The sequence below is a fragment of the Cygnus atratus genome, chromosome 1 (assembly GCF_013377495.2).
Source record: "Cygnus atratus isolate AKBS03 ecotype Queensland, Australia chromosome 1, CAtr_DNAZoo_HiC_assembly, whole genome shotgun sequence".
Taxonomy (NCBI): Eukaryota; Metazoa; Chordata; class Aves; order Anseriformes; family Anatidae; genus Cygnus; species Cygnus atratus.
This window is the reverse complement of record NC_066362.1, coordinates 177,836,767-177,862,216: the sequence shown is the minus strand read 5'-3', so window position 1 is coordinate 177,862,216 and position 25,450 is coordinate 177,836,767. Positions and strand designations below refer to the sequence as shown.

The window sequence follows — 25,450 nt, the reverse complement described above, 5'->3', positions numbered from 1 at the left end:
GACTGCTCTCAGGGCTGTCAGCACTGAAGGGAGCTTCATTAGCTACTGAAATGTTTTGCACTTGCTTTTCTTCCAGCTCTGGCTTCCAGTGTAATTTTTTTTGGGCGGGGGGGAGGAAGGAATTTAGAGCTGTGTTGTGTTTCCTTTTATTTTTTTTTTAAGCTGTCCCTTCCATGTCTTCCATGTCTTCCTATCCCTTGCCTTCTCTCCTTTTATTTTTAACCCTTCTTTCTCCTGTCTGTCTCATGTCTTTTTTTTTTTTTTTTAAACTGTGGCCTCCATTTCTTTTATACACCATACATTTATTCACCATACATTTATTACTTCCCTATTCTTTGCTCCCTTCACCCTTTCTATTTTTTGTTTTCCCACTTTCCTATGTTACAAGGCTCTGTCAAAAAGATCCTAATAATTTTTTATTTTTATTTTTTCTACAGGGATAAGATTATAGAGCTTATTATTATTACTTTTTTTTTTTTTTTCATTCAATGTATGCACTTAATTTCTTGTTACTCTGAGGCTTAGAAACTTGAGCCTTTCTTTCAGGCTCAGAAGTTGTACTGTCTTGTTACCTGAGTTCCTTTCTCTCAAAAATATTTTTTTTAGTACTAATTTCTGTTTGACTCCTTCCATTATAAGAGATCAGTAGTATAACAGGCTACCTGCATCTATTATAATAATTTTGTACAGTTATCAGAATTTTCATGCGTTTGCTCAAAGAAAGGTGCTTATTTTTTTGCAGGGATCCTTACTTTGAGGCAGTTTTTCCAAAGAAAGAAATATTTGTACCGTACAGTATCTTTAAGTAGCTTATATGTGGGTCAGTCACGTTGAGAAATGCAGTTATGTCATTAAGATCCATAATCTTAAATGTTCAAAAAACATACTTGCATATCTTTAGATTCAAAATTTGAGTGTGAAATAGGTAGTACTATTGGCAAGCTAAATGAGTGGTGAGTCAAAGTAATTAAGGGAAAGTAAATAATCTCTTAGGTTCTCATTCCCCATGAAACTAATTTCGTATCTTAGCCTTCATGTATTTAAAAATAGTTCCCCGCTAATTCAAGATGCTTGTGTACTATGTGTGTGAAGAGCACTTCAGTTCTATTCAAAGGATGGCAGATTAGGGAGTTATTTTCAATGGGCTATTTTATTTTATTTTTTTTATTTTTTAAGAGACCTTCATTTTGGCAATGCAAGCGAACAAATCTTGCTGTAACAACAGCTTGATGTGCATGCAAGACAGCAGGTGATCAGCCAATAATCTTATGATGGTTTATGACTGGAAGACCTTTGCTTTTGTCTTTAAAGGCATACAGATAGCAGTACTTTCTCTCCAAAGGTGTTTTTTTTCCCAGTCTAGTAAGCCATTCACTGTTCGGCCATATACGCTTTCCTGTTTTACATCCAAGAAATCTGTTTCTTCTCAGTGACTCTACTGTTTGGAATACAGTTTATTCTTATTTTCTCAAGCTAATAAAACAGACCTTGTAAGATGGATGGAATGTATTAGAGAGGCTAAACTGCTCTGGAGCTGCCGTCTGCCCCGAATACTACTAACATGAGTCTGATGGGAGCCTGACAAGATTGCACTGTCAGCTCCATCGGTACCTCGAGTAGTTGTCTTAAGAGGGCTAATATATGTTCATGACATGTCTCTAGGTTTACGTGCTGAGGAAAATAAATCTCACATTTCTTTATTTCTACGTACATCCTGCCCTTTAACACCTGAGGCTTTTTGTTGCCCTAAGAGGATTATGGTTATATTGCATATGCAGATTTCTTTCTCTTAGTCAGGTAATGAAATGAGGCAGTAGGGCTGAAACACCAAGGGGACTTAGTTTCATATGCACAGTGTGCATGAAGCATGGTGCGGTGCGGAAATTTGTAGAGGGACTGGACAGACTCGGAACATGCAACACAGGTGTGCTAATTATGAGCTAGCACAGTGTGTGCCATCAGTGCAGCCCCTTGGGCTCTGAATTGCCTGCTCCAGGTGTCTGAATCTCTCCGCTGAGTGTACAGGAACCCTACAATTGCAAGTTTAAGTCTCAGCAAAGTTATATGTGTAAAGTAGGCAGCCTGGATGTATCCCCCGTGCAGCAGTTGAGGATGCCATGTGTTGCTCGTTAAATAGGGATGCTGACCTGTTTGATAGTGAGTTTAGAGGAGCTGAAAATGGGGCTTTTTTTCCCAGATCCATGGCCTTTCAAGACAAGCTGGGAAAGCTCTTTTTGATGCAAGTTAACAGAGGATTTCTGGTTTATTAATTCATAAACCTGACCCTCATGCTAGTTTAGGAGGATTGAAAATTAGTGCTCGTGTCCTGCTGTCATCCTCATGCTCTCTGAAATCAATGAGGAGTTCTCTGCAGATAAATACAATGCTTGGCCAGAACCTTACAGATCTGGTAAAAGAAAACAACCACAACTAAGCAACAACAACAACAACAAAAAATCAGTTACAGCAGGGTAAGCCTGTTCAATGTAAAAGGGAATTTTGTAACCTGCTATCTGCAGCAGAAAAGCTGCTTTTTATTAATCGATCAAATAAAATGTTGAAAATAATTTGAAAAATGACTTGAGGGAGGGAAAACCAGAATTAAGGAATATTAGTAGAAGGCTGATACTGTTTGTGAAATCAGGCTGTTCTTAAAGCTTTCATATGCTGTATATAGTGTATGGAAAAATAACTTTCCTCTTTTTATCCAGAGAGAAGCTGTGATTTTTATCTCAGTAATTGAAAATAATCTCTGAAGTTGCTTCTTAGCTAAACTTGCATGAACCCCTTTTAAATCAGTTGTTATCTTTCAGTGAATTTCTCAGTAAATGTTGCTGCCTGTACTTGGATGGCATGATTGTATATAGCAAATAAGGCTGAGCACTTTCTATTCATGACTCAAAACGCAGAGCATTTCTAGCTTAACTATGGTGGCATTTGTCAGTGGTGCTGTCGTTAAAGATGGTGGTTGGCATTTATTATAAATTGTATGTACTTGAATGGCGTAATTCTTGCTATGCAGAGGTCTGACTAGCTATCTACTCAGGATTTCTTTTCCTTTTATTAAAATTTTTGAAGTTAAAAAAAAAGCACAATATTTTTGAGTTCTGAATTTCTTTGTTCATATCTGTTTGTCAATCAGCCTTTTTCTTACAAAAATGCTGTGCTTTTTCTTCATTTCCAAACTTTTTGTTGTGCAACTTGTGATTACTGTTCAGTGACTTGCATCAGTCCCAGCACTTTGGGTTCCTTAAAGAAAGACATGCCTGTGAAAAGGGGGAAAGGAAACACAAAAACATATGGAATTATCTACATTGAGCAATCTGTGTGCAATGCTGTATGTGAGCAAAGACAAATTTCAGCTGCCTCAGTAAGTGCAACTGGGCAAAATTATTTTATGGACTTCTCACTTACCAGGATTGTTGCCAGTTGAACTCCTCAGTTTCATGAACACTGAGCAATCCCTACAGATGTAACTTATTGGTAATATCTGTCATATGTGTGTTAACATAGACACAAACTTTTCCTTCATTTCCCACTGAATAATGACCAGTGCTAACTCCAGGTGTACTTATTCCAAATTTTTAGAAGAGATGAAGAAAAACAAATGGATTCAACTGGACTGTGCTGTTGAAAATGCTACTAATCAGTTCTCTCAAAAAATGCACTGTGAGTACTTTTATGGAAATATTGATAGAAGTGGATTTTTTTTTAAGTGTCTCCTATGAAGAATTCTCTTTCTATCTCTCTTTTATTTTTATTTATTTATTTATTTATTGGCAAAAGGCCTCATTTGATGTCTATTGAACGTAATGAGAATTTTCCAAGTGACCTTCCAACGTCTGTTTTAAGGCTGCAGAGGCCTACGAAGTGGTAATGCTGAGAGATGTAATTAGCCCTATAAATCTCAGTGGGTCATTAATTCTAAATTTCAATAATGGAAAGACCAGGATGCATGTAACTGAAACAGAGTGACAAGCATAGTAGGAATATTTATGCAAGCATTGACTTGTTTTGGTTTGTGTGGTAGTAGAAATTATATGTAGTTTTGGCTTGGAAGCTTGCTTTCTAACTTAACATCAATTCGCATGCATCACTGGTGTATTTCTAGAAAGTTATACATCTTTTTGAAGTGGCTGGGTTGTTTTTTGTTTTTGTTTCTTCTTTTTTTTATATCAGGAGGTAATGTAACATGACTTGGAAAATATCTCTAATATGAATATAAAAGCCTCATCTCCCATCAGTTAACTGTATAAAAATATATTTCAAAACATCATTGTATCTAACACTGTTGCACTTAATAAAGACAGCTCAAATTGTAAAGCACAAACAAGTTTTTGTTTGGTCTGTGCAGACCGGATCCCGAAGTGTGCTGGGTTTGTAGCTCTCACACAGGTACATCCCAAATGGGGATGCGTGCTTTGGGGAATGCTATGAAACCACCATCTCTACATGTACTCAGTGAGGATTGCTGTCTAGTGTAAGCCTTGCCATTACTTGCTGTGAATAGAAAGGCTTTTCAGTGCATTCTCTTGAGAGGAGAAAGAAAAATATTGCTTGACTTTGGCTTAGTGAGAACCTGAATCTTGTTTCCCTCAGTCAGAAATTATTGTATTTTTTTTTCTTATTTCATGGTTTGAGGTGGAAGTGGTTGTTACTATATACGTGCATAAGCAAGAAGTTAAAAATGACTCCATTGAATGGCATAGATTTTGCCATATGTCATTTGATTGCCTGTTGTATGTCTGGTCCATCCTTTTGCACTTTCTCATGGTATGGATTTTACCCATCTTTGCTTCAGTCCCCTGCTAGGGATTGTTCAGACAAATGATCTTTGCACTGTAACTCCAAGGCCAAAAGAATGAATGTATCACACCGTAGACAGAACACCAGGAGGAAATAGTTAAGATCTCTAGGGGGGAAGAAACACAAAACCACACAAAATCAGACTTAAAAATGAAACAGGCCATTCATGTGGGAAATCTTGAGTATTGGTATTCTCATGTAAACTGAAGTAGAAATGGAAATGTTTGGTATCCCATAGTATTGTGCTATAACAACACATTCAGCTTTCTGAAACGTATTTGTCATCAGATTTGCCTCCACTTGTAACTGAAAAGATAGATCATAAAAGCTTATTGCTTGGTCTCTGCCCTTTCTTTGCAAAGGTGCATACCGCCTTACTAATTCCGAGAGAATTGTTAGGGACTATCCCGGTAAATGTTTGTTAGGCACTTAGCAGCAACGGGGGCTCAGGTGGAAGGAAGAGAAAAGGCAGATTTTGTGTGTGTGTTTTCCTCCATTCTTTAGGAAAGGAATTCAATTTCAGTGTAATCTGTAATTCTTCAGCAAAGCAATGACTTTGACTGCAACAGTATCTGAGTGTTCATTTATTTATTTATTTTTGACCAGTGGATGCCATCAGCCTTCTACTGTATGTGAAATAGTTTTTTTTGTTTGTTTGTTTCTTTTTTTAATCTAACTGTAATCTTGTATTGGGGTCTATAACAAACATTAGTGCTAATGAACAAAATAATACATGATTTACACAAATTGCGTAAATTACAGCATGGCCCAAGGCTTCATGGCTGAAGTAGATTAACTGACTGGTTGTGAATTTCCACTGTAGGGAGCTGTATATGTGCTTTGACTACCTTCTGGAAGAAGAAAAATGTCAGGACCTGGACTCAGGAGAAAAGTATCAGCATCTTCTCTGTAGTAAGTGAACCATCATGCTGTTCTTTGCAGAGTAATCAAATTCAGAATAACAGAGGACAGGTCCGGTGTGATTGCAAAACAGATTGATCTTTGAGGAGGTCAAAGGAGCTCTCAGCTGCTCTGAGGTTTGCACCAAATATTCCCGAATAAAAGGTGTTAAGACGTTTGCTCTACGTACCTAAGTGGAACAGATTTGTAGTTTGTAGGTAGTACTTAATTTCGTATGATGTCATTTTTTGTGCGAGTTTAGCTGCCATCTCAAAATCTAGAATAAATAGGATTTTCCCTGAAAAGAAGCTTGTTTGGGGATAGTGAAAGCTGTCTTTGTTTAGCTTTGTTTTTCTGCCACGAAATATGCCACAGAACTCTTTTATGTATTTATTTTTTAAAGGTATGGTAGCATGGGAGTTAGTGTTGGAAAATATTCTTTATTTTTCTACATTTGAGCTTCCATTTCAGGAAGAACATGATCAGGACAAGAACATTTGCAGTATCACCACACTCCCTTGGGTTGTTGTTACAGTGACAGGAAGGAGATGTATTGTGAAACTTCACTTCAACACACCGTATGTGGTATCATTCCCTTAAATGATATGAATGGGGGAATTATCCCAGTCGATATCTGTTACGATCCTTTTCTCTGGAAAGGTCGTTCTTAATTGCTGTTTATCGTTTTGGAGAGGATTTGTTCAAATATATCATGAGTATTCATTTTCCTCAGCCTTGTGTCTATGGGGCTTAAAAGTCACAACAAAAAGTGCACAGTAGAAAAGAACTGTTTGCACAATAGCAATTTTCAGTATTTCAAGTGAAGGAAGGAAAGAAGTCCATTTTCATGTTCTTTTCCCAACTATAGCTCTTTCATTCATGCTTCAAAATCTCTATTTCCTCCCTTCTATCTGCCCTGCGGAGGTTATGGACAAGAGGAACTTCCATTTAGTGAAAGCTGAGGAAATCTTGATATCGTCCATAAGAACTTTGCAGTCCAAATGTTTACCTCTGTTCTTTTTCTGTTTAAAACTTTTGTTGTCAATTTGTTTGGGTGTTTTGACTAAACCTTCAATGTTCTTTACATCAAAAATGATGGTGTTCCTTTCTGCAAGCTCGTAGAAAAACATATCCGAGGGGACTAAAAAATACGTAGCTGGTATTTTAAGACTGCTGTTATATTGTCATAAGAGTGTCATTCTGACTAGATTTTGATTTCCAATCTCATTTGTTTGCCTGTACAAAGTGGTATGTCGTATACATATCACAGAAGATTATTGTGCCTCAATGCAAGGAAATTTCTTTCCAGAAAGAAGGGTAGCTCTTACTGTGGCATCTGATAGGAATTTTAGGCCAATTTAAAGTAAGGGGTAAAAAATTCTCTCATAAAGAACAGCATACTTGGCTTAATTTTATGTCATAATACTTCAGCATAATGCCATGGGAATTGTATGGAAAATTGAAAGTGGCATTGTGTCTCCTAATTTGGGGGGGTTAAGTAAGAACTGAAGGGAAGACACGCCCTGGTTGTATTCGATTTCAAGGTTGGATTAGAACTACTGAATGATGAGTTAAGCAAAATCTTTTTCTGTGTAGAGAAGCTGGAGATCTGGTGATGAAATCACTAGATCACTCCTGATGTTTCACCAAGTTTCTGTATTTATTTGGCCATTAACTGTTCAATACTCCTTCATCTTTGACGGAAATACCCAAGAATGAATTTTATGTTACAAGAAATGGAGAGGTTTTGCTGCTAGATCACTTTCCTGTTGATATAATCTCATGCCAAGAACACAAGCCTTTTTCATTTTGGAGTTGCTGATGTCTGGATTCACTGATGGACTCATTTGATTTTCAAAAGCTCCTTGAGAAAGGAGTCAGAGTTGGTTTGGAAATTGTATTTATGGAATCTCAATGTGCAGTTTATGAATTCTGGCTCAGTTGCTTTCTCACAGAATGCCTCAGGCGATAACGCTGTTGGGGCTCAGAGCAAGAGTGATAGATGACCATTAGCCTCGATGGCACCCACTGAAGTGGGAATAACTGGCACTGAAGTCTTAGGAAAAGAGGCTTCAGCCAAGTTACTCTGCAGGGAAAGCAGTGGAAACATTCACTATTTTTCCAGAAGCAGAACAAAGGAAGTTTATAAATGAGACCCTGGGGAGCTTGCTGAGCTTCAGAAGCTTGGCTGACTTTTGTAGGGAATAATGCTTTGCTTGACTGTCTGGCCTAGGAGGAAGGAAGTACTCTAAGTGGGTGATAAGGCAACAGCACGTGATTCAGTAGAGGATTCTTGTTGGGAGAAAAGGATCCCGTATTCCTGTTAGTGTTCTGGCTTTAGTTGAAACATACTGCAGGAAAGGGAAGCGTAGAAGTATAAAGTCTAGGTAAGGTAAAACTGACTGAGTTGGCTCTGGACTATAAATCCTGACTGTCTGCAGAAGTGTGACCCTGGGAAAGACTGATTTAGCTGTCATGGGGTCTTTAGTATCCGCTTGCATCTGTGATTCATATTTCTTTGAAGAGATGAAGGACAGGAGGACTATCCCAAAACCATGTGCCACACAAACCAGGTGAAGAGCTAACACTGCCTACCAAAGAGTGCTTAGGGACATCCTCACTGAATGCGTTGAGACCAGAGTGCACTCAGTTCCTGATTGTCTAGCTGGGAAACTCTGCCTGAGCTTACTGAAAATGTATGAAAATGTGTTGTCCAATTCAGATCAATTCCAATAGGCAAAGGTATGAAATTTTACTGTAAATTTTGTTTTTAATGACACAGATTGAGAATCAATGCTCATATTACCTAGTTCTGAATACCTGCTTCACCGAGAATTAGAATAAGCACTGTCTGGATAACCCAAGGATATTCAAACCCAAAATAATATTTGTGTTTGTCATATACTAAATGTAAATCTCAAACAAGTGGTCTACAGACCCTGTTAGTTTCTGCTGTGGTTTGGAGATCAGTAATCCTCTTTCAAGTGTGCATTTGCCAACAAGAAAGGCTTCCTGTACTGTAGAATCCATCAGTCATCCACTTGTCTATCTGTAGTGTGCAGCAGAGCCAACTGGGCATGAAAATCTAGACTGCCATTTCTTGGAACTAGTGGAGATAGCAAAAGAGAGTGTGTTTACTGAGCCTCTGTATGTGTGTGAGGATGTCATCCTTTCTTCTTTTTATTTTTTTAAAGCTGTCTTGTGTGTCAGTTTCTAAGATGTCTAGTAAACTACATGACCAAAACTGTTATGCGTCCTAGATAATGTTCATCTCTTTGATGTTGCTGAGAAAATAAGGAGGTAGTTTGGGTCTTCGGGAAGCATAGCCTGAATTCATCCCAGCTAACACGTGACGTGTTTAAGAAAGATGCCTTTTTTTAGAAGTCACCCTAGTTTCTTTTGTATGGAGAGAGACAGATACCTTTCTAGATCTATATCTATAGGTATAGATTTCAATCTTAGCGTGGGTGACATCTTGACTACACAAACAGTGTAGGATGGTTATGTACTCAATTCTTGTCCTTCAGCTGAGATCAACAATTTAAGTGGAATATCTTTTTGCTACTGTGAGAGTGGTGAACAGCACCTTCTTTTAAGCCTTTCATCACCAACTGTACGCCATTGTGGGATAATTTGAAAATAGATGGGATACTTGGACAAATGAGGTAGCAATTGATCAGCATCTAGGAGGTTCAGCTATCTTAACTTAAGGTGCAGAACATTGCCTCTGGGATACATCTTATGTGGATGTTTAGGATTGAATTTGAAGGCAGTTTTCCCAGAGTCAGAAGTGAGTGAGCACTCTTTCTACCATGTACTTTGATAGCAGTTTCTGCTGTCCTACTTGCAAGTAGAGGAAAACATTTCTGGAAATGGAGCTCATCTTTTTCATTGATCTGGGAGGAGTGTAGAAATCTGAAAGGGACGTTGCAGAACTGGTGCTGGCAACCTGTCCTGGACTCAGTTAGCTCACTCAGGTGAGGTCCAGGCCACAGGGAGAATGGACTGGGACACCAGGTTGGGATCAGAGACTAACCAGGATCAGGCTTGGATTGTGCCTGTGGGTGGGCACTAAAGGAGCTTCCTCTTAACTCCAAGAAGACAGATTATTCCTTAACTGCCTCATCTGTGTATTTTCTTTTGTTGTTTGGTTTCTGTCAGTGAGATATTGGTCTAGTCCCAGAAAGCAATTCTCAAGAATTGGAAAATCTCTTTAAGAATCAGTATTAAGAAATGAAATGTTAAGCTCTATTCCAAAGTAAAATGATTGTTAGAAAGCTTTTTCTGTTTTCCCCTCCCATAAATCTCACTGTAAAGAAGTCACTATTTTTTAATGGTTGGGGCTTATAATTTTGTTTGATCCATTGTAGATGGCAGGATGCTGTCTGGCAGGGATGAGCGTCCCAAGATGCTGACACACCATATTTCCTTGCTGGTTCAGCACCAGCAAGAGTAGTTGTTGCCTTTAGGTGGGTTCAAGAGGAGCTATTTATTTCATTAAGCCATTGCTATAGGAAATTTAACAGGAACTGTATAAGTCAAAACTAGAATAATACCTTCTTAATTCCATAATGGCACTAAGAGGTATATGCATTACTAGTGTTCTTGCTAGCTCACCTGATTTTCAATGTCTTTATTAGGTCTGGAAACTTTAATGTGTGCTTGTTTCAGTCTGTGTTCTGAGCCCCCCACATCTATTATGTTCCGTGGAGGCTGTTAAAGCTTTACTTAGTTCCCGATATCATTCTCCATGTTATAATAACTTACTTTTTGGCTGAGGGCACTTCTGAGAACTAATCTGTGGTGCATTTACTTTGGCTGGAGGAGTTGAAATGCTTTAAAGAAAAAAATTAAAAGCTCCCCAAATGTTTCTGCATTTTTCTTTCCTGCTCATATTATGCTAATCTGATTGTTTTTAATGTTAGGGCTTCTTTTGCCCTGGGTCCTATGTAATCTGCGGTGTCATAAAAGGTATAGCACTTTACTGCTAAGTAATGTAGACTGCCTTGTAACTTAGAAAATCTGAGGTTCTCAGTTGGAGTACTGTACTGCATACTCATATAAACATTTTTTCTCTTTCTTGAAATGTAAAAAGTCACCGTATTTGATGTCTAGGAGCTCCTACCAAGATGTCCAACTACGAGGGTGTTTAAGCAAGCAGAAGCTCAAGAAGCACCACAAAATCTATTTGCATATCCAAAATTTCCTATGTTGATTACTACCTTCAGGTAAACTAGCTATGTACCATTAGAATTAATTGTCCCATCTCTGCTTTCTCTTTCTGGGACAAAGAGATTAAGAAGTGGCAGTGAGATATTTGTCAGTATTGGGGAAGTGTCATTTCTGTGTTCTGTGTTAGCTGAGTTCACAGAACTAGTTAGTTGCGTGCAGTGCAACAGTAGGTACTATTCCAGCCTATTTGTGGACTTCTCTTAGAAAAGACTGTTGTAGATGTTCACACTAATTCAAGGGGTGATACAGATCTGGTATTGATTGTGTTTGAACAATTCTTGCATGGGTACCTAGAACTATATTTAAGTAATTTAAGTAGCCCTATTTCTCTCTGCTCCCAGGTTCCTTCGGAGGAAATCCTGGTGACTGAGGCCAGTAATAATACCTTCAGGCTTTGTAGCGAGCAGTTGCCCACGTGCATTTTGTGTATAGACAAAGGTGGTGAAGGAGAGCACAGCCTGGGATTCATTGATGCTGTGGTGCTGATGATATGCAGGCCTGCTGCCTTAGTGTTGGACCCAGCTGGTAATTTCCTAATGTTTGGCTGCGGCCTGGTCTTGGATGAAAGGGAGCTGGCTGTAGCTCTGGCCAGATAATTTGGAGATGCTAATGGATCATTTGTTAAAACAAGTGGAGGGCTTGGCAGAGAGAGAGGGAGTTTCTTTCTATCTCATCTCACCCACCCTCCGGTTCCCAACTTTGGCACTGATCAGCAAGAAGTATTCATTTTGGGGGTGCTCTGTGGAGTCCTCAAGGACACCGGTTGGGAATGCCCATTTCTCTCAGTGTTTTGCATGATTACAACTGTTTATTGTGGACAAGGAACTTACTATAGTTGTACGTATTTCCATTTGGTACAGCCTGGCTTGTTGCAACGGCTTGCCCACAAGTATATCTTTGCAAACCACTTAAGAAAAGGGAGAGAAAGAAATGTCAGCTGTTGTAGGCTGCTGACTGCTAGTTCCTGATTTGGACTGGCTGGCATGAACACATTTATGTCTGCTATTAAAGGCGAACTCTAGATTTCTCTTCTCTGCTGGCTTAGATTCAAGAGACTTTACATAGACTAGCGTAGCTTTGCACATGGTTTATGGCCAGAGCTCAGACAACTGCTTCTTTATGTGCATTTGCAACACTTGAGGCCTGTCTATATGTTTGTCTTCAGCATGTTAGTCTAGACAGCGTGCACACAAGTCTCTGCTTTAGGGCCATGCTCTCTGCACTCCCTGTGCAGAAACCGTTGTCCACTCAACCATTGTCTCCTTGCTGAGAGGTCAGCTGGGCAAGGAAGTGAACTTTCTAATTAAGGGATTGTGGCTTCGGGTATGGCAAGGCCTTTGCAAAATCTTGCATTTCCTCTTAAAGAAGGGAATTCTGTACTCAGATTTTCTGGCTGTCTTCAGTGGAAGTGCCACAGCCCAACAGTTTGAGGTTAGGTATTGTAGGCTGTTTTATCAGTCGGTTTTTATCAGTTTTAATCGACGTTGCTTTTAGTGCTGTGTGAAGACAATTTCTTAGAGGATAGTCAGACCCGAGCTCTCTATAGTTGGGGAAGAATTTTAAAGCACGCAACACAAATGTGACTTTTTAATATTATATATATATTACCCACTCCATATCCACTAGTTCCCATTAGGAGACATATGGCTGCATGTTTTATGAGCTGTACCTTGCATTGTCAGAGGCAAGTAGGAAACATTACAGCAGTTCAGTGGAGAAGTGACAGTGGAATGGGTCTCTGTGATCACATCTGCGTCTGAGTGAAGTAGGTGAAATTCTGCCAGGTAGTAATGACGAAAAGATATTTTTGGCCACTATTCACAAGTGAAGTGTCAAAGAGTAGAAATATGAATTTGAACATGCACTGAGAGGCACAGGAACTCATTTAAAGTGCTGCAAACTTAGGTAAAGTGTGCCCATTGACAGCTCTTGCCATCTTAGATTCAGCCTGGAATGAACACTTCTGACTGCTAGAAAATATATAGGAAATGGACCTTGAAGAGGTCTTTCATGTTTGCGTATGGAATATACTTACACGGTATTTAATTAGTTTTAGTAGAAGATTATATGATGCTCGTTGTACTTGATATTTCAAAAGATTCTCTAGTGAAATGCAATTAGATGATGATGATTATTATTATTTTAATGAACATTTTATTTTGAATTAACAAAGTGCTGTCTTATAAGCATCATGTGGTTTTGGTCACTTAGTAGGGATGGTAAAATCCTTTGATATATCTTTTAGCTGGCAATTTGCAAGTTTTTTCATTTACAATGTATATGCAATATAAAGGGATCAAAATAAACTGTAACTGAAATAATTTTGTTTCCAGGGGGATTCTTTCCTCATTTATTTTTATGCATTCACTATTTCATATGCCCTTAACTAAACTGTTTCATTGTAATAGTTTGTGTGCCTTTTTAGTGGTGCATTTGTTCTTGTTGCTGTTTGGGCTTTGTCATTTCATTTAACACTTTTCCTGAGATGTCAAAACATTAAATAAATATAGAAGAGATTTGCTGTACATCAGTTTTGATTATCCTGAGAATACTACACAGTTTAAGTCTATAAACACATGCATGGATATTTTAAGCACAGAGGCAGTTCAGCTGAACTTGATGAGTCTGTTTTCAAAGTTAGGGGAATGATTCCGTCTAGAGCATGGGTTACTAAGGTAGGAGTGTGTGTGTATTTTCTTTTAATCAATCTGTGAGGAAAAAAGTTAGAGGGAAGCAAGGTTTCCTTGTGGCATGAAATTGACAGCTTGCTGCGTTGTCCATTTTACAGCAGATGCCCCTTCTATCCATGCATTTTAGCTGATGGAGCAGCAGGACAGCAACAAAATCTTGCTGCTTAAAATTTGATTGCTCATCTTTAGCAATCAACTCTTTTGGTTAGTAAATCGCAGTAGCTAATAAGAAGTTTTAATATATGATACTATATTTTAATAGCTCTCTGGCATAACTATTAAATTATAATATCGCTCATTAAACTTTCTTACTAATTGCTGCAATTTTTTTTTAAAAGGTGATTCACCACCCTTGTCCATAGAGAAGCTTTATTAATTTCAATAGAGAATTGTTAAGTGAAGTTGCTTCCATTTTACAAATGGGTTGGAGATCTTTTTAGTAGGGGTTCTTTTTATTTCTGGAAGCAATGGCATTAAAGAAGAGTTGGGTTGTTCAGGGAAGGAGAAGAAGAAACAAAATAGGAACATTGAAAATCAAGGTGAAGACTTAATAGAGGTCAGGGAATTAAAATGTCTATATGTGAGGTGGGGTAGGGGAGGGGAAGGCGGAAACACCATGATGAAGAGAGAAGAGAAAGAAAATGAAATAAACCAAGCTGCTTTTTATTGTCCTGGTATTTATCCCAAGAGTCCCAAGTAATGTCTGCAAAAACAACTTGCTGGAATTTGGGGCACTTTTGTTGTTTTTAACTCTGATTTTTCTCCCAATTAAAAAACAAACAAACAAACAAACAAGAAAACCACCACCAACAACAAAAAACAATTTATCAAGGATTTTTTTTTCTTCTACAGTATTTCCACTCCCGAACTGCATGTTCATTCAGGGGAAGATCTATTTCTTGAAACAAGTATCTCTTGCTGGAAAAGTGAAAATGGTGCACCTGGCATTGTGGACTTAAACTGAGATTAGCCACATTGATCTGAGCCGAGGTTTTGTACCCCATTAAAACCCCAAGCACTTACCTTGTTTAGGGGAGCTGACAAGCATTTTAATTAAGGAGGCACTAGTAAAAATCAGTATGTTGTTAGCACTATAAAAGTGCTAAAGATGTTATAGCCTCTAAGCACCATCAACCAGATGAGAAGATCTTCGTGTCTTGGTAAGGCAAACAGTTCCTCTGGCTCTGCTTTGAGGAACAGAGAGATCCTAATAGCCAGCAGGAACACAATAAAGCAGCACTGAAAAGAGGCACTTCTGCAAGTAAGCTTTATGCATGATAATGCATTAGGACTGTATGGAGAAGACTAACAACATCTAGTTTCATATACCCAGTGGAAGTTGCCTTGCATGGATAGAAACCACAGCACTTCTAATTGTTATTTCAGTTGGCTTTGTTTCTGGGGCCCGTCTGCTCTTCCCACCCTCTAGGTCCTCAAAGTGACACATCCATGCAAGGTAATTTCAGCATAGTGACATTTGTTGACTTGCCAGTTTCAGATCCTCTCCATGAAAGAACCATGGTGGCTTCATCTTTTAATCTCATTTTGCATCCCATCCTCTACCTGCTGAGAGACCTGTCCCTCCTATTTTACAAGGTCAGGCTAGTGGTAACACAGTTGTGTAATTTATCTTCAAATTAAAGGGAGCGTGATAAAAACATAATTTTGAATCATCAAGTAAGGGGAAAAAGCAGAGCAAATTTGATCATCAGACTTAATATTTTGAGGGGGACATTTTCCAGAATTAGATGTTTATAAAAATTGCCTTGAGATAATAAGGCATATTGCTAACTAGCAGTAATTATAGTCTGGCATAAATCCAGCATGAATGTTGCAAGGTACAGGAACTTTCTCCAAGAAACCTGTATTCAGCCATAATGCTTTCATAATCTCTGAGGAAGTAAATTGATAGGTACATAATCTGGTCTGTTTGGTAAATTCCTTGAATGAGTTCCTTGTTTCTTGGTAACATGTACTGCCTGAGGACTGTCTTAAAAGTATGCAAGATATTACCTACCTGTCACTAACTAGGATTAAAATGGACTGTATGCAGCAGAAATGTAGGGTGGGCCATGTCTTAGGATCTCCATGTGTATCCTAAAACGGAGAACACTGATAAGTCTTCCAGTGCTGTTTAGAAAAGCAGTGCTTTATCAGTGTTGCCACAAAGCCTGGAATCAGTACAGCAGCTATTTGCCCTTTTCCTCAGCCTTTACACTAAACATCCTGTGTACACAGGGGAAAGAACATTATCAACTGTAAAATGTGTGACATATCTCTGGGACAAGCAGAGAAACTCCAAAGATTAAATGTTTAGTGGCCTCTTGGTGGCATTACAGGGAGACGATGAAGACAGAGGAAAGGAAAGAAATCCTTCCACGAAGAGGCAGAAGGACAGAGAAGGTGTCCTTGCAGAGACAGCAAATAACAGAGTCAATAAAGAACAGTACCTAAAAGGCAGCAGCGTACAGAATCAGATTTTGGAGTTGTGCAGAGAAGTACTAGTGGTGAGTACATGAGTGCAATGCAGCACCAGTACAATCAAGTCCTGCAGTCTTCACAAAGCAATTTTTATAACAAGTCAATCACTGCTAAGGTTTTCAGCAGATGTGCGCTACTTTCAACATTTGATGCCCTGAGCTGGTAATGATCGTAAATTCAAAGACTTACACTTCTGCAATTAATAATGGTGGCTCTTGACAGTACAGTTCATCACCCGAAGGAAAAGACAGCAATCAAAAATCTCACACTCACAGATACTTGTGATCAAACAGCACAAACATGAGCAACATTTTAAAATGCGGTACTATATATATGTGGAATAAAGTTTGAACTATTCTGTGATGTGGTTAGTTACTGCAGGAAAAATCTGCACTTATTTACTTGTGTGGTAAGTGGCTTTATTACTCATGCTGTTTCTTCAGTGAGTGTTTCTACAGTGAGTTATTTTTGACTAAAGTGCCACAGTTTCACAAAATGACCCATCAACTTATAATAAAATGCCCTTTTAGTAAGTTACTGCTGAAAGCATACAGAGAGAAACTAATGAAAACCCAACAGGCTTCATATTACAAGTTTTCATTTCCATTCTTTCAGTCTGTCGCAAAGTTTATAGATGGCATCCATAATGCTGTGGCCCTGATGATTTGCTTAGGAAAGTGCCTTTGCTGTATTTAACATTTTAATGGAGTATCTTGGATTTCTATATCCTACGTCATTAATGAGCTTGAAAAATAACGCTATTGCAAATTAGTTATGGGTCAGCAGCTGCTAATTTTACAAGGCTGCACCATTTTCTTCTCAGCTTTGCAGACATGCTCATACGTTATTCTGTAGGTGCCCAGGATAGATGTAAATATCAGCTAGAATCCTGAACATTTATTTTCTTGTATCCAAAACCCTAACTAATGTTTCCACTAAAAATTGGGAGGATAACTTAAGTATTCCAAAAGTGAGGAGTTGTATGTACGTATTGTGTGCGTTGTATGTATTGCTCATCTCCATTGTTTACCTCTCCGCCTTCTGCATACATTTTGACCTCCATATACAGCTGCTGAAGGGGAAATGAACTGCAGACTTTACTGTTTTTCAGCTGTCAGCTTTGGTTTCCTCAACCTGGAAACAGCAGCTTCCTGAAAGAGGCCGTGCCAAGGAAAGTTCATCTAGTTCTTGTGCTCTTTTGTCTGGAGGAGCTAAGAAACCTTGTGACTTATGCCACACTGGTTACAAATGGAATAGGTTAGTGAATTCTGGAGGAGATGAACATAGTATTTCCCACATGCTAGTTGGGTTAGGCTGGGAAATGCTGCTGTGATCCACAAAGAGAAAGAAAAGCTTTCCATGAAATGTTAGGAAAGAATCTGGGGAATTACCTAGTTTGGCCACTATGGGTTCAGTGGGAGGATGTGTGAATCCAGCTACTTAGAAATGGTTCTTCTACCCCAGCTAGAGCATGAGAAGGAAGGATGAGGGGAGAGCAAGCCTAGCTGACCTTGCTAGGTCAGGACCTTGCCTTCTGAATCTGAGATTCTTGGGGCTTACCTGCATGTTGACTTACTAAAGATAGCTGATGCTCTTGCTAGGGTCCTTGTAATGTAGGTAAGGATTTTTTTGATTTTTTTTTTTTGCTGCTATTTTCTGGGAAGACCTGCCTTTGTGAGAAGCTAAAGAGATTAATAAGATCATGTTTCTTTTTTATTTATGGGCTTGGTATGACTCGGAGCTCAGTTCAGCAAACGTGTAGGCATATTGCTGGATCTAGACACTCGCACTGAGATACCTCAGGCTTCAAAGTACCTCAAGTGTATTCACCAAGATCCTATTAGAGATTTTAGCCCGTTTTTAAACACATAACCTTTTGGTGTGAATGAATTTCACATGCAGCTGCACGTTAGCAAATTTCTCAGCCAACGACTGACTATTTTCACGATGCCTCAGAAGCGTGGGTTTACTGAGGGCCTTGAGTAAAACAACCTGATGCTTGCATAGTTCGGCTGGCAGGAGGCACAGACAGTGTTGCTTCCACAAACATTTCTTCCTTCTTAGAATGGCGATTTCTTCAGTCCTCACTGGTAGGCTTTCTGTCCCTTTTTTAGATAAAATGGTTATTCTGTACAGGAACAGTCCTGTCCTTAAAGTGGAGAATAAGGAGTCTTGAGAGTACCAAAACTGAATTGTTGGGTCCCAGAAAAAGTAAATAGAATTGTAGCTTTGACTAAATTCAGAAAAGGAAAGCAGAGAGTTAAAGTTGAAAAGTGGGTCTTATAATTAGCTATTCAGCTCATTTTGTTGTTGTCTATTACATTAGTGTCCAAAAATACATGTGATTGTATATATTATGCATGCTATAGTCCTTAGGCACAATAGGGTTAGTTGAGGACAGTGTCAGATGTAGTATTTGTCATTACCTTTGATTTGCCTAGTTGCATGCTGCTGTGAATTTGTGTTGAACTATTAATACTTGAATGTAGATTTTTCTCTGACTCAATGACTTCTTTAAAAAATAGAAATCTTGGCGTGCTTTATTTTCCTGTCATTTTCAATAGCTGAAATGTCTGCTGTTAAATGCAGTTTGTCTCCTCTGGTTTTGATTCTTCTTTAAAGAAAATAGCATATTGAAATGAATGGTCTAAATTCAAGTATTTGCTACTTTTTTTTGAAAATGCTGGTAATGCGTGTTATTAATTACATTGCTATTGTATGTTAAAAATATATAGATTTTTTTTTTCTGTTCAGTAGCTCTACCTTCTGTTGTGTAGCTGTTTCATAAAGGTCATCTCTTTACCAGACAATAATCTTAAATGTCATGCTTTCCAATATGTTTAACCACTTCATATCTTGATATATACTTGGTGGAGCAGAGCACTTTGCTAAAAGAGTTTTGGAGATTGGCAAAGTAATTTAATCCAAAATAAATTGAACTTCAATATTCTTCTTGTGCCTGCACCTTGCTACTTTGATATCATCAGCCAATTTTGAGAAGACACATAGTTGATCTCTATTTGTTTTCTGTTTATAAATGTGGCTGGTGTACTTTATTCCAAAACTGTGCTTAACACAATGGCAATGATTTAACAAAAAGAAACACTTCATGCCTGAAAGCCATTTGCCTTCTGGCATTCTCTTAGGATTAAGCAAGTGAAAAAACTACCTGCATGTTTCTGTAGGTCTGTAAATGCTGAAGATCCACCTATCTGACCAGAGACACTTATTTGTGGTGGTGATGTATTTTTGGAGAAGTATTTTTAGTATTTCATTGTAGTTCATATGGGCATACATGCGTTACGTGTAGGCATGCAGCACACACCATGGCAGAATGTGGCTTGTAACCTCTACAACATTAAAGGCTTTTAGTGCAGGATTTAGGCTAGCATTTCTAATATTCATGTTTTGTGCTGGATTTTCTCAAGGGAAAACAGAAACTTGCAAGCATTTTGTTCCTATTCTCGCTTTTTTCACTTCCATTATTGTTCCACACTGTTTGTATTTCCCTTAGATGTTTGCCATTTTGCAGCCTTCTTCCCCCTTCTCTGAACGTATAGAATAGTGGCTTAGAAGGAACTAACCAGGAGAGATGGGAAACCTTCCTAGTATGCTGTAGAGGGAGAATTTGGTTCATGAAGCAGAGAGTTAAACTGTCTTACACAACCAATGAAGTGTATGCTGTCTTTTACTTTGCATGCATGCCCTTGCAGTTCAGTGTAATTTATGTTGATAGTGTATGCAGTTCTTGCTTAGTGACCTGGGCTCAAACTGTGACATGTTCAGTGCAGCCTGACAGTGAGAGAACACCTACCTATATCCACATGTGTGTAAGACAGGATTGTGAAAATGTTGGTTCATAAGTGGCGAATCATTGCTAGTCTATCCTTTAGCTGGAACTGAGTTTGTCTGAAATGATACTAAAAGTAGAGATGATTTTGCACTTTCTGAAATTTGAAAAGGTGTTGCCATCTTTGAAAGATATATGCTGAAACGTAAAGCAAGAGTATACTTTAAATATATTACGTTTTGTTTTTCTGACTACATATATGTGTATAGCCACAAAGATATATGTATATAAATGAGCATGTGTATACAAATATATGTATTTTACAAGCAGTATAGCTAATATGAACCTTCCTTGCTCTGTTCTGAATTTCCCAGATGTATTTCTTCTCACATCACCAAGAAGGCTGTTTAGTTGACTTTGGGATTAGGATCAACAAAAACAGCCTCACCTTTTGACACCATTATCATCTCGTTGTTTCTCAGTGTCTCAGACATAGTAATCCTCATTTGTTTATGCACATGCATGAAATCTCATAGACTATAGATAGTACTTATTGGCCTTAGTATCCAAGAACCCAAATCATGAATGAGGGTTCTCTTTTTAACACTATGTAGATACACAACAAAGATGTATGTAAGCTGGTTTGGAAAGCAACCAAAGGAATATGAGGTAAGAGGTAACAGATGGCTATAGACAGATGGGGGAGTACAAGGGAATGATGAGACAGTATTGACCAGCATGATAAACAATAGTTTTCAACATGTTGAGAAAAAAAACATATTTTGGAGGCATCTCAGCAAAGCATTTTTCATGGACTCTGCTTGAAATGTTAAGCTAGTAGACAGTGGAAGCTGGCAATACTGGAAGAGCTGACATCACTGTAAAGAGTGAGAAAATACATCGGGTGTGTGATGGGCATAAAGAGCCTTAAAAGTGAGAACAAATTATGCTGGATGTGCCAAAGGCAGGGATGCAAAGAGGAGCTACATGGTTAAAGTGAATGACAAAGGAAAACAACCTTTGCAACAGGGTATGATACAGGCAAGATTGTGCATGTCAAGTACAGAGAGGATGCCTGTGCTGATGGATCTGATGAGAGCTTTGGCCAGGAACACGAGCTGTGTGAATGGACAGGAAAGGCTATATCATAGAGAGGTTATGTAGAACTGACACATAACTGGGATTTGAGAGACTGTCAGAGCTGAAAATGTTATCCTTGTTGCGGTTTGCATGACAGGCAAGGCAGTGATATTTTCCAGAGTGATTAGAGGAGGATATGGAGAGCCGAGATAGGAGGAAGAAGTTATTTGCTTTATTTTACTGGTCTGTATTTATTCTGGTCTTGAGCAAGACCTCTCATGTTGGGGAGGGAGAAGGAATAGAAGGGGGATGTTAGCATTACAGGAGGAGGGTTTAGTGGAAACAGTAGAAGGCAGGCCAAGAGCAGAGATAGTAGATTCATGCGTCATCCCCTGGGAATTTTGGTTTGCTGGTGCTGTATTGTGATAAGGCATGAATGGAGAATGGAAGGAGATTCAGGACAGAGGTGCTTTGAGGTCTCCAGAAGAAGCTGGTGGGTAATGAGGACGCCACTTGAAATTTGGTATCTGTTCATTTAAGAAAGACTTTCAGCACAAAGTATACATTAAACCTTCCTGCATATTTTATCATGTATCTACAGTGGAATGTAGGACTGGGTCAATGTTGCTGAAAAGTGATTTGGAGTAGCATGTGCATTAGGGAACAACAATGACTCTGTCAGAAGGCTACAAATTTGTTGGGGCACTGTATTTTAGGTGAGAATAAACTCTAACTTTCTGAAGACACCATGAGAACAACAAAAAAAAGTTATCTGCAGACCATATTGCAAATAACCATAGATCAGAACTTTTGCATATGTCATACTGACAGTTAAGTAAATATACATTTATTTTTTTGGGGGGAGGTGACAAACAATTGTTCTTTCTTCTCTAGAATGATGATTTCTGTAACACAAACTTCAAAGAGTAGTGAAGAAAAAACAGCCTCTGTGGAGATTTCAGTGGTATTCAGAAAGACAAGGAATTCCCTTTTTTCAGTCATTTCTAGGATCTAGATTATCAGTTTCTATAAACTGGCACAAAGCTGTTGAAATGAAGAGTAGAGAAGAACTGACAATGCACACTATAGAGTGTGGCTGGAGCAGATTTTATTTTAAAAGCCAAACCAATTACTGTTTCAGTTGCTGAGAGATTTTCTTGTACTGTGTGAGACTAAAATCCAACAGATTTTTTTTCTTTGTTGAAGGTCCCAAGCAGCATCTGAAAAAAAATACACAAATAATAACTTGGGTCATAAGATCAGCCATTTGCTGTAGTCCTAAACTGTTATGGATAGACTAAGGAAGTAAATTCTATTTGGTACTATAATTTGTAAAATGGCAGCTCAGCATGTTAAGAAAATCCTGAGTGATGTCTCTAATGACACTTTAAAAAGAATTTTTGTCAATAAAGAAGAATAAAGGCATAAAATATATGGGAAAAAGAAGTACCAGAATTCATGCCAGATCTTAGTAATTTGTGGAAGATAAGTTAACTTTATGAGCTAGTGAGCAGAAAAAAATCATGTCTTTGGTCCAGAATAATAGGTTCTGTATTCTTTATGCAGCTATTCATGTATTTGTTTTGATAAGTTCTGTTTTAATAGTGTACTGGTGAATGTAGTATCATTTTTTTTTAATTAAAGAAATTAAACAAAGCAGAATAACTGGAGTCTTTGAGGTATTACTGTCTTATAACATTTCAGAAGGGTTATGTGCAGAGATTTATTTTATTGTATGTACTTGCTCCATGTCTCATTTTTAGTGCCTAATATATTATTACCAGGGATTTCGAATTAGCAGTGACTGCTGTGAGGGTTAAGGGCCAGACCCTGGCCAGTACTGCAGAACAGTATGAAAGGACCTTTTGATTATGGTCTGAAAGGGGAGCTGAAAACTTGCGTGCTGCAGGGGACCATCAGTGGGATAAAGCTGGCATTTCTGGCTTGCTGCCAGACCTTTCCTTCTCTGTGAGTAAGCTCGGAGTTGGATAAGTAAGGCTCACCAGGTGGCTTGGCTTCCCGTTTTCACTTCTCTCTGTTCAACTGACTGAACTCACCTGCAGTACAGCCAAAATGATTTAATCCTACTCTCAGAGGTTGGGCGACATATAAAAATAAGGAAACAAAGAGCCAACAAACAAAAGTTGAGGAGGAAAGATTAAAATCCATGGATTTTGCTGGCAGAATCAACAGACCGTGAGTTTCCCCATAGCTTCATAGTAATGTTAGCTATAGGGGACGTCTGGAGGTTTCTAGTCCAATTTCCTGTTCAAAGCAGGACTGTTACCAGCACTGCTTAGGGTCTGTCAGCTTTCATTGATGGACACTGCCATGGGTAGCCTGTTGCAGTCCTCCACTACCCTCCTAGTGAGGAATTTTTTTCAAATGTACTCTGTGGACCTCCCAAGCTGCTATCTGTGGCCTTTGCCTCTTATTTTGCCTGCCTTTTCCTACGTAACAAAGATGATTTATTCCTAAGTTTTCCATACATTTTCATTAACAAATCAACCAGCTATCTTGGGCACCTCTCCATCTCATGCCACCCACCAAGACTTCCTTACCACCTGCCGCCCGAGCTCCTTGGGTTCCAAGTCCTGTCTACAGCTTACCTTCCCAGCCTTACTCTGGATCCGGAACTTGCTCACCTTGGCTGAAGCCCAAGATGCCATCTAAGACCATATTTGCTACCAAATGTTTCCTGTTTGTGAGCAGCAGGTCATGTAAAGCATTATCCCTCACCAGACCTACTAGCATTTGCATTAGGAAGTAGATATCAACATAGTCTTGAAACTGCCTGGAAAACTTGCATGGTGCTGTTTTCCTCCCAGCAGATGCCTGAAGGAGCTGAAATCCTCCATGAAGAAGAGGGTCTACAAGCAAAAGACTAATACAAGTTGCTCACAGGAAGACTTTTCCATTTCATCCCATTGATCATGGGGTCTAAAACAGAAACAGAGTCTAAACTCTGCTCTTCACCCAGAGGTTCTTGACAGACACATCTCTGGTTTCATACGCTGGAGCACTGTGCTTTTTTAACAGAAAGCACAGCACCCTGTTCTTTCCATCTCTGCCTTTCCTTCTCAAACAGCCTGCATTTGTGGCAATACTCTGGTCATGTATGCTGTTCCAGATCTGTGATTCTGGTGGTGCTTGAGCACTGCGTCCACACAGACTTCCAGCTCTTGTTTGTTGGTCAGGCTCTGCACATTGGTGTATAGCTGCTTGAGAAGGCTCTGAATGCCCTCTGCTTTTTGGCCTCTCCCAACAAGTATTTCTTCTTTATCTGGATTGCTTCTTTGCTTATTTCTGTATTTAGCTTACCATCTGCTCATGAACATGCTCTAAAGCTTTCTTCTCTTGGTAGCAAGCCTGTTTGCAAAGATGTTCTTCCTCTTCCTCTTTATCCTGTGAAGCTTGTCTTTTCCTCCTTGTTCTCAGGACATTTTATCATTTATCAGGACCTTTATCTGAGATCATCCAACATTCCAACATCTCTTGTGGAAACATGGGACTGGGGAAGGAAGAAGAAACTACACAGGATAGTTTCCTGAGATTGAAATGCAACTTCTCATTTGCATAGCCAGACCTTATCGTTACTATAAGGCAATGAAATTTACCTGAACAAAGTGACCTCCTGCTGTGTCCTTAGTGCATGAGTTTCAGGAAACTGGCTAAAAAGGGCCTTTTGCAGCTAGCAGGGGCTTGTGTGAGCTGTTCAGAAGTTAATGAACTGAATTAATTCTAAGAAAACTGAAAATAAAGTCTCAACTATAGATAGATAGATATAGATATGTATATAGCTGTTGGAGAGAATATTCCTGGGGAGGAAAAAGAGTTAATGAGGCATTTCAATGTCTTTATATGGAGCTGTATAAATTTCAGCCACTTAACTTTAGCAAGAATATCCTGGAGTGTTTGAAGTATGGTGAATAATTTAAAATAAATAAGGATAATGAAAAAGACCCTGCTTACCAGTTTGAAATGTAAATTCTGAAGACCCTTTAAAGTTTTTGCTCCCACAGAAATAAGCAAAGAGTTATGTTTTGCATTTTATAAACAGTTGGGTGGAGGACAAGTTCAATTATCTCAACAATCTGTTTGATCTAGCATGCATGCGGTCATCTGTCTTTATTGTGTGAAATTTTAACTGATTGCCTTTTTCAAGTGTTCGTGAAAGTGCATCCAAGAGGGCTTCCGAGGACCAGATGAGATTTGTTAATGATGGTTTCTTCAGAAGCAGATATAGCATTTCTGGCTAATGGGACTCAACTCTGAAATCTTTTATGCCCATGCATACAGAGTGTGGACACCTTCACTAAAATTTAAAGTGTAGTGGATACCATAAGAAAGTTTGTTTGCCAATACTTAGTGGCATATTTTTTTTCTATTATTAGAATTAGTGTATTAGTAATTATGAAAACATGTTTAGACAAACTCTGTCTTTTGACAACTTTTGTTTGTCAGTAAGGTG

General features: G+C 38.7%; 1 protein-coding gene across 10 annotated transcripts in view; it reads left to right on the top strand.

The window, feature by feature from the left end:
• ENOX1 (ecto-NOX disulfide-thiol exchanger 1) overlaps positions 1-25,450 on the top strand; it is a 366,413-nt gene that overhangs the window by 15,046 nt on the left and 325,917 nt on the right. For 6 of the 10 annotated variants that reach the window (XM_050715845.1, XM_035553404.2, XM_050715831.1 and 3 more), the window contains exons 2-3: positions 3,589-3,669; positions 5,630-5,718. The exons of 2 other annotated variants lie outside the window; for them this stretch is intronic. The gene's annotated coding sequence lies outside the window, so the exon portion shown is untranslated. The remainder of the gene's footprint in view (positions 1-3,588; positions 3,670-5,629; positions 5,719-25,450) is intronic. 2 more of the 10 variants (XM_050715826.1, XM_050715833.1) reach the window with 2 other exon arrangements.